Below are 8,851 nucleotides of genomic sequence, written 5' to 3' on the forward strand. Positions count from 1 at the left end.
TTCAGCAGGCCCCATAGGACGCTTCTGAGGGAGGCCTTCTCGAATCCTGCCGCTTCAGTCAAAAACACACCTATTCTGTAGGGGCTCCCCCTGATGAACATCCCCCCACGCCCCCTCAGGCTCGAACACCCCCAAGCCCTAGTGTATCCCAAAAACATAATGAACGCCCCTTCCCCCTCAAGCTCTAGTGCCCCGATACGCTAGTGTATCCTCAAACCCCCTTGAGCGCTCCTTACCCCTCAAGCTCTAACACCCCGACCACTACACCCTAGGGTATCCCCAAACCCTGATGAGCGCCCCTTCCCCCTCAAGCTCGAACACCCCTAAACCCTAGAGTATCCCCAAACACTGTCTGATGACTGAGTATCATCCTGCGTTTCCCACTTCTCCCCTCCCACTAACCTCACCAAGAAGAACCCCTAATTCCAAACCTGCCAGAGTGCCTGGAGACCGTACGAATGGCAGCGGAGCGCTGTATACAGCCCAACAGAACATCTGCTGGCTAAAGCCATGACACGACATCCGCACAAGTCTGGGGTTAGGCGCCTGTGCACTTGACCCCTCCAGTGAATGCTGGCCCTCATGACTGCAGCAAAATTCAGGGGCTCTGTGCGCAACCAACCTACTCACACACGTGACTTTTTCTTTATTTCACCAATGCATCAGGGCTGTGGACCCCTGAGCTGCTCAGGGCTGGCCCTCTTGACTACAGCAAAAGAAACTATGCTGCAAGACAAGGGGCTCTGTGTGTAAACTAGCTGACTCACACACTAAACTTTTTCTTTCTTTTACCAATAAATCAGGGGATAGCGTGAACGCAGTCCCCCACTACCAGAAATAATGCACTCGAGTATCCCGCATTTGGGGCCATCGCAGGGGTCAGCAAATCCGGTGTGCAATGGATGAGCCTCACCCTGGGAGATCTGCCTTGGTGATCACAGATGCTCCCCTGCCAGGTAAGTATGAGTTGCAAGCAAGAGGGCAGGGGTTGGGCCTGTTCTGGAAGCCCCGCTAAGCGAGGGTGAGAAGGCAGGCCCTGACCCAGTCCCAGCTCTCCCGGAAGCCCTGAGCGCCTGCAGAGCTGCCTGTCCCGCATGCAGAGGGAAGCTACAGCAGGCAGAGCCCAGCAGAAGGGGCACATTGTAGCACAGTTCCTTATCTGGCCCTCCTCCGCCCGAGATTTGCATATATTCGGGCCTGGCTGCCAGCCAGCAGGCGCAGTCGGATAGCGAGCAGGCCCGATGCAGTGTGCACACTGGCCTGTCGGCCTCAGGCGGGCCCATGGCCCTCCTGAGCCGACGGGTCACGCCGCTTAACAATAGCGTCTTAGGTGAGGTGCCCCCCAGCAGCACACAGCAACGCCGTGAAGGCAAGGCCCGATCGGTGCTCAGACGGGGCCGGCGGCATCAGCAGCCGGTAGCCAGTCCGCCCCCCATAAATCCCCAGGAGCTGCTGGCTGGGCCTTCTTCAGGTTGGAGGGCCTGGGCACGAAAACAGAGCTCGGGCAGGGCAGGGTGGCTTCAAGAACTACCGGGTCACCTGGGGCGCACATTGGGGGGGGCGGGTGACATCCAGGGGGAAACAGAATCACCATCACCAGAGCGGTTTTTGCCAAACCCATTATACGAGAAGAGTCCTTACCTTGCAGCACAGTGGCAGGCTGGCTGTTGGCTGCTGACTGTGGCCTGGGTGGGAAGTGGGCACCACTGTCTGGCCGCTGGCGGCCGCTCTGACTCGTCAACGTCGCCTCACCTGCTGCCTGGTGGTCCTCCTCAGTGTGGCTGTCCTGTGTGTGGGCACTGGGCACTGGGCTGGCGGCCTCCAGGTTGTCTGGTGAGGTCCACTGGTGTGCTGCACTGCAGTGTGGGGCTCAGCTGAGCTCTGGTGCCTGGTGGCATTCTCACAGTCTCTCTGTGCCCACCACTGCCCGATGTCACATGTGCTGCGCTGTGGTGTGGTGTGACTGTGCGGCGTGCACCTCAATAAATCATGCCCAGCCAGGGCCAGGGTGGGTCAGAGGCCCAATAGCATATTCAGTCATGTGCGTCACGTGATGCTGTGATGGACCTGGTGGCACAGAGTCTATTGGGCGTGCACACATTTTCATTGGCTTGTTCTTCCGCGGTGGACCCCCAGTTCCCCAGGCAAAAGTGGAAGTTGCTTTCAACTTTGTAAAGAATTGCAACAACACATTTTTTGTTACTTCCAAGTTGAAGCAACTAGTGTGAAATGTCACTGGGCCCCAGCTCAGCCCTGCAGGCAGGCTACCCCCCTAGGGTCAGGTCTCGGAGGGAGGCGGCAGGTGTTACAATTGCTTTAGTGTTTGCAATTGCTTCAGCCGCCTCCCTCCACAGATCAAAGTAACGTTCAACTCGGCCGATTCCGGCCCGAGCAGAGCGCTAGCTGAGCACCACATGGCACCAGCCCCCTGCAGTGGTGGCATGGCCGCCCGTGGCCCGCCCACCATGATGAATGATGCTGCTTGCTGCACATGCATCTGCATGCATCATAAATGATGATGCATGCATGATGCAATCATCAAAGCAAGGTAACAACATCTATTGTTACCTTGCTATGATGATGAATTGTGTGCAGAGTGCAATCTGCAGACAGTGCCGCAGGTGGCTCCTGGCTCCTGCCCTGCCCAGCCCAGCCCAGCCCCAGATGGACCAGCCCCCCGCCCCAAGAGTCTGACTTCACTTCCCGGCCGTGGGCTGAAAACAAAAAAATAAATAAAAATAAATAAATTCATCCCAGGAGTCTGACTTGACTTCCCGACCGTGGTCTAAAATAAAAGAAAAAAAAAAGAAATTCACAAAATGATGATTGGAGCAAGTGCGCAGCAAAATAAGCAATATGCGCGGCTCACAATCAAAAGGTGCGCGGCCGCACAGGCGCGCACCTTACAGGGAACATTGACCTCAACTGAAATACTAAGGTTTCGGTCAGGATGTCCGTGTAAATCAATAATCAACCGCCCTGAATCAAAAAGCCTTCTTCTATCCCTAACACTTAAAACTGAACTAAAGGTTGTGCCAATGTTCTAAGTCCTGAAGATTAACTCCCTCCCCCTGGACGAGGTAGAACAATTCTGCTTGGAAGTTCTTAACAAGGGGGAATAACTCCTTTCCCCTAATTTCAGTACCTTACAAAAGAAAAGGATTGCTGATCCTCCAACCATCTGTTTCAGAAAGCTCACTATTTCTTTACCCCAGGGGGAATGACTCCCTCCCCCTGGAACACTGGTTTGAACCTCCTTGTGGGTTTGAACTCTCAGGACAATAACTCCATTCCCGTCTGTGTTTACCAGTTTACAACACCAGGGGAATTGTCTCCCTTCCCCTGGCCTTTCTCAGGCTTAGATTTATAGTTTAAAATACTGGGGGAATGTCTCCCTTCCCCTGGCCTTTCTCAGGCTTAGTTTTACAGTTCACAACACCAGGGAGAATGCCTCACTTCCCCTGGCCTTTCTCAGGCTTAAATTTACAGTTTACAACACCATGGGGAATGTCTCCCTTCCCCAGGCCTTTCTCAGGCTTAGTTTTATAGTTTAAAACACTGGGGGGAATGTCTCCCTTCCCCTTGCCTTTCTAAGGCTTAGTTTCCCAGTTCAGAACACCGCAGGGAATGTCTCCCTTCCCGTAGCCTTTCTCAGACTTAGTTTTACAGTTCACAAAACCAGGGAGAATGTCTCCCTTCCCCTGGCATTTTCTAAGGCTTAGTTTCCCAGTTCAGAACACCGCAGGGAATGTCTCCCTTCCCCTAGCCTTTCTCAGACTTTGTTTCACAGTTCACAACACCAGGGGGATTGGCTCCCTTCCCATGGCCTTTGTTATTCTTGGTTTCACAATTCATAACACCAGGGTGAATGTCTCCCTTCCTCTTCTCAGTATCTGTCAAGATCTTGATTAAGACATCCCTACTCTTCCTCATCTCAGTATCTATCAAGGAGAACTTCATTAAGTCATCCCTACTCTTCCTTGTCTCAGTATATATCAAGGAGATCTTCATTAAGTCATCCCTACTCTTCCTCATCTCAGTAACTGTAAGGTATTCAGTCTCACATACCTACATGGAAGTGAGGGATAATAAGGTGGGCCTCGTCGACTGAGAGGAGGTAAAGGAATTGGGTGGAGGGTGAGGGGTGTTGTACTGTGTTCTCCCTTGATCATTGTCTTTGTCCCTAGAGTTGCTGAGTACCACCCCTAAAGGGACTATCGGGAAGCAACCCCACCTCCCTGGCTTCGTGGGAAGGGGCTCCTCCTCAAGGAGAAGTGACGACATCTAAGTATTCATCACAATATATAGCATCCATATTAAAGCATTTATCCAATTCAGTAGTGGTGGGTGATAAAGCATTAGCTAGTTCATATTGATACGCGAAAAGATTTGCCAACAGGGGCAAACACCACGCACCCGTTAGTACCGATCTTGTCTGTTGATATTACTGGCCATTAAAGAGGTCAATATTCTTGCCCAATGTACATTCCAACATGTCATGTACCATTCAATAATGTAAAAGGAAAGAAGCAGGTTATCTTTTCAAATAAAAAAAGCTGACAGTATCAACAGCCAGTCTGTGGTCAAAGGTTGAATACAAAGCCTTTTCAAAAGTCAGTAGTGTGTACCTACCTTGTCATACAGTCTTGCTTAGTTAATTTAAAATGACTTACATATTCTCTTATTTGGGAGTCATTACATACTTAAATTGCCTCAGTGATCCAACCTATAATACCCATGAAGGTCCCTGTTGCACAATTTGAAATGGTTTGTTGACCGTGGGTAAAAAAGAAATAGTCAGTGTCCTCAGCTGCTTGAGTTTTGTGAGAACTTTTTCATCATCTGTTAATAAATACACTATGTACTATTTGTTTGTAAACATTTATGCAACCTTGATAGTAAGTGGTATTGGTGATGAGTAGTTTTTCATAGCACACAGGAGTATTCAAATGCCCTAATGGTGAGCCTAAGTAGTCTGATGTGTACAATTCCACTACATTGCCTGCTTTGTTAGCTTTTTGTATTAGTGTAATATTGTCTTTAGAAAATGTAGTTAGGGCCTCCTTTTCCCATTAATTGATGTTGTTCTGTGTCCTTTTTGGTATTTTTTCTAAATCACATGTTACTGCTTCAAATTACATATTTGATGGAAATATTGAATCACTGGGCCATTCCATTCGAGATACGTCCACCTTTCTCCTCTTGGACTTTATTCTTGTAGATACCAGCGAAGTTAATCTTCTGGATTTAAGAGTACTTCTTACATTATTCAGCAATGAAATTGTGTAGTCCCAAATGCTAGGGTAAAAGTGAACCACCAACGAAAGCGATGTGGCTTCATAGAGTGTGAATTCCTGATGTTGGAGAATATCACATATCATGTATATAATGCTGAAATACATTTTAATGCTTCTAGTTGTCTTTTCCACAGTATGCATCTTGTAGGTGTGGACCTTTATCTCTGCCCCTTTACACAAAAAAGGCCCACCTTCAGAATGAGAAGTGCGCCTTTTTTCCATAAAACAAGTTTATTGTACAAAAGGCGGGGAGACGGCCGGAAGTGCGCTTAGATGACATGTAACAGTTACACTAACCCTGTTCTCCCTGAACCACACAAAGAACACACATTATGTACAGTTAGCAACAGTTGACACACTCCCCCCGATACCGTTACAAAGGCAGCCCCCAAACATGATTGGTTGCCCTGAACAGAGAAATCTAAAACCCACACAGTTCATCGGGCACAGACATTATAACATAATCCCCTAAAAACATATAATTACAAGGTTTACATTTCCAACACACCCCTTTCCAAAAACCTCTCCATATTTGGTGACAGTCTTGCCTCTTAGTTACACAACAACAAAATTCCTATTAATGATGCACAGAGACCTACTCCAAAAATACCTAAGTGCATGAAGATGAGAGAAAGACAAGTAGATTCCCTTTTCACCTATTCGTGTTTGAGAATCACATTGCCCAAATCTGTCCGGTGAGTGATTTTTATGACTTCTACGTGACTGGCCTTTCCCATTCACATGAGTTCTGCCCACTCTCTGACAACACAATCGCTCTCCTGAAATGTATTTCTACTGATTTCCGCAAGTGCCCTAGGAGAAGCCACCTGTTCCCAACAACCCCACACATTCACAAAATGCCTAGCCCTTACAACAATGAGCTCTCCTGTTTACCAGAGATCAAATCTTCCCTTCGCCCTCCAGCACTTGAGCCATCTGCAAACTGATCGCAGCCACTCCATTGACCAATTTACAAAACCTGTTTCCTGATTGCTGACTAATTAATCCACAATATGAAGAACCATTATACACAGAGCAACCACACCTCATATATTTAACATATTTTACTAAATTTGAAAAATACTTCCCATACATGTATACTATTATGTCTGAATTTTTATAACTATTATGATCTCCTCTCATAACTGCCATTCATACAACTAAACTCCCCATGCACATATTGGTGGCCTGCTTCACCTGAGCGGGGAGGGGCCCGCCATGTGACAATGTTTTTTTGTTATGTTTCTGCATGCTTGCAAATCTACAAATGTATTGCCTCTACACAAAATAACACAAAGTAACCTAAATGTAACATTTATCCCATTTACCATAAATATTGTAATATTTGTAGCAATTAGCGAAAGTGCCAGAAATGACGATGATGACGTGTCCACCCCCCAGTCAGTAGTATGGCACGCAAAGTTCAAACTTTTACAATTTCCCAACATTCCATCCTTTAGTTAATCCATTAACTAACAAACCAATTTCCAAATCATCAATCTCACTGTCTTTATGGAGCAAATCTTCACAACCATTTTTACCATACTCCTCCACTAGATAACCCCAATTTGAGTCATCATTAGTTTTGCCATCTACCCATTGTTCTACACATTCATTCCAACCTTGGGAACCATTCCAAAATCAGTTTGAGTGCCTTTGTGAAGAGAATTGGTCATATAAATAGCCTTGGATCGGGTTAGAAGACATGGCAGTACTCTGAGGCATATGAGTCGAGCATCATCAAAGACATAACTGAAAAAACAAAAAGGTACTAGAGTAAAAATCAAAACAGGTAAAAGTACCTTTAAGATTATGTTCATCCACGACGGCATCCAAGAGAAAAGAGAGTACAAAAATGTATTTTCAGTAATTCCCACATCCCTCTCCATGGCCCCCTTCAGATTTTGCAATTCATTAAAGGTTTGAGCCAAAGTTCCATTATCTGAGTCATTTAGAGGCTCCTATGTGCAGCAACTTCTGCCCAATTTATGGCACACCACACCGTCCATAGCTGTTAGGAGGTCCAAAATGTAGAAATTCTGCAGTGCTACAAGACTAACTCTTTGATGGAAATTAACGCTAACACAGAGGAATTGACAAATACAAGCAACTCGTAATGTGCGATTTGAAGCCATATTGCATTGACAGAGGATTGCACACCTGAGGCCAATAGAGAGGAGAAAAACGTTTTAGTATGGCTAAATCATCAAAAATGATCAGCAATGTTTCTTAGAGCATCAGAAGATGCTGCTGACAAAATAGCTGGATTCTTTCGATCTCCTCAGAAAGTCAATTTCTCCAGAGTTCTGTAAAGTTTGTAGATTGTCCATTTCCGATGACACAAGGGGTGCAAGGTGCACACGGGACAAATGGGGAACAAATGTGTACTCAGACAGTGTTAGGTGGCTCTGCAAAACCACAAGGATGGGCATGTGCAAAGTAGTGATGCTGCATACACCTCTCCAGGCCGAGGTGATTGTTTGTACGAAGCAGCGCAAACATGACCAGAATAAATCGAGAATCGCCGCCGTACCTCCAGCTAAATCGGGAATACACAGAATGGTGCTGCAGTTTTTATTTGTGTCCACGGGCACCATGCCATCACCCTTAAAATACATTAAAAAAGTGTGTAAGTAACTGGATCTTAACAGGTTTCTCAGACTCTTTGAGCCATGTCAAGAAATTCACTAATTCCCTCTAAACTTTTACACATACCAAAGTAGTTTGTGCTATAAGTGATTTCAATCCGGAACACACCCAAGTCAATGCCTAGTGTATAATGCACAACAAAATTCCTTATTTCTTTTAGTCTAAAAGTTATTTTATTCTGAACGATGTACCACTCATATCACGCCCTTCTCCAGGAACCCCCCCCCCCGGTCACACTGAACCAGGAATCAGGCTGGTTTGTAAAGTTAAAATATTTATTGATGTATATACCATTTAATCACACTATGTTTTGATGGATGAGTATACAATAATCACCATGGGGTGATGTAACACAGAATAATCTCTTTAATACACCAGGAGTAATAGTAAGCAAAACAATGCCGCACAGAAATAATACTTTTGTGTGTGTGTGAGCAGATCAAATGGTACTGTGGTTACTAGTTCCCCCTGCACACCCCTCCTCCCTCCAATAGGCAATGTAAAGAGATAGGAGGAGAGAGCAGGTATTCAGGAATGGCAGAATTCAAACAAAATCACAATCCCACTTTCCCCCAGCAAACACAAGAGAAAACAGAATGGACTGTCAAGCTGTTTGGATGGCTTTTAAAGTTATCTTAGAATGGATTGGGCAAAAACACTAAATATGGTTTAAATTGCTGAAATTGTTATAATTCTTATGGGAGCCACTTTGGATAGTTGCACACCAACACTAGCAATGATTTCATACTAAGAAACAATGTGAAATCTTAAAATTAAGGTCAGAAGCAATCAAAAGCTGTTTTACACGTGTCATAATTTCCCTAAATGAAAATTCGCAGTAAACTTTCAGTGCGTGGTAATCGCGATAACGGGAAAACCATATGGATTTGGGATGCGGTTTTAGA

At 46.0% G+C, this 8,851-nt stretch overlaps 1 non-coding gene across 1 annotated transcript; it reads right to left on the reverse strand.

Moving 5' to 3' along the window:
* Window positions 1-800: 800 nt before the first annotated feature.
* Window positions 801-964, reverse strand: LOC138565526 (U1 spliceosomal RNA). The gene has a single exon (XR_011301370.1). It is a non-coding gene; the product is annotated as a U1 spliceosomal RNA (small nuclear RNA).
* Between the last annotated feature and the right edge of the window lie 7,887 nt (window positions 965-8,851).

The sequence above is a fragment of the Ambystoma mexicanum genome, chromosome 1q, assembly GCF_040938575.1.
Source record: "Ambystoma mexicanum isolate Mex_15411 chromosome 1q, UKY_AmexF1_1, whole genome shotgun sequence".
NCBI classification, from domain to species: domain Eukaryota; kingdom Metazoa; phylum Chordata; class Amphibia; order Caudata; family Ambystomatidae; genus Ambystoma; species Ambystoma mexicanum.